A 947-nucleotide genomic window follows, 5' to 3' on the forward strand; every position below is an offset into this window, starting at 1 on the left:
CTCTCCTATACCCCCTCCCCCAAGCAACCCTCAGTTTGTTTTGTGAGATTAAGAGTCACTTATGGTTTGTCTCCCTCCCAATCCCGTCTTGTTTCATTTATTCTTCTCCTATCCCCCTAACCCCCCTGTTGCATCTCCACATCCTCATATCAGGGAGATTATATGATAGTGGTCTTTTCCGATTGACTTATTTCACTAAGCATAATACCCTCTAGTTCCATCCACGTCGTCACAAATGGCAAGATTTCATTTCTTTTGATGGCTGCATAGTAATCCATTGTGTATATATACCACATCTTCTTTATCCATTCATCTGTTGATGGACATCTAGGTTCTTTCCATAGTTTGGCTATTGTAGACATTGCTGCTATAAACATTCGGGTGCACGTGCCCCTTCGGATAACTACGTTTGTATCTTTAGGGTAAATACCCAGTAGTGCAATTGCTGGGTCATAGGGTAGTTCTATTTTCAACGTTTTGAGGAACCTCCATGCTGTTTTCCAGAGTGGTTGCAGCTTACATTCCCACCAACAGTGTAGGAGGGTTCCCCTTTCTCTGCATCCTCACCAGCATCTTTCATTTCCTGACTTGTTAATTTTAGCCATTCTGACTGGTGTGAGGTGATATCTCATTGTGGCTTTGATTTGTATTTCCCTGATGCTGAGTGATGTGGAGCACTTTTTCATGTGTCTGTTGGCCATCTGGATGTCTTCTTTGCAGAAATGTCTGTTCATGTCCTCTGCCCATTTCTTGACTGGATTGTTTGTTCTTTGGGTGTTGAGTTTGCTAAGTTCCTTATAGATTTTGGACACTAGCCCTTTATCTGATATGTCGTTTGCAAATATCTTCTCCCATTCTGTCAGTTGTCTTTTGGTTTTGTTAACTGTTTCCTTTGCTGGGCAAAAGCTTTTGATCTTGATGAAATCCCAGTAGTTCATTTTTGCCCT

This window comes from Meles meles, chromosome 2 (assembly GCF_922984935.1).
Source record: "Meles meles chromosome 2, mMelMel3.1 paternal haplotype, whole genome shotgun sequence".
Classification (NCBI taxonomy): domain Eukaryota; kingdom Metazoa; phylum Chordata; class Mammalia; order Carnivora; family Mustelidae; genus Meles; species Meles meles.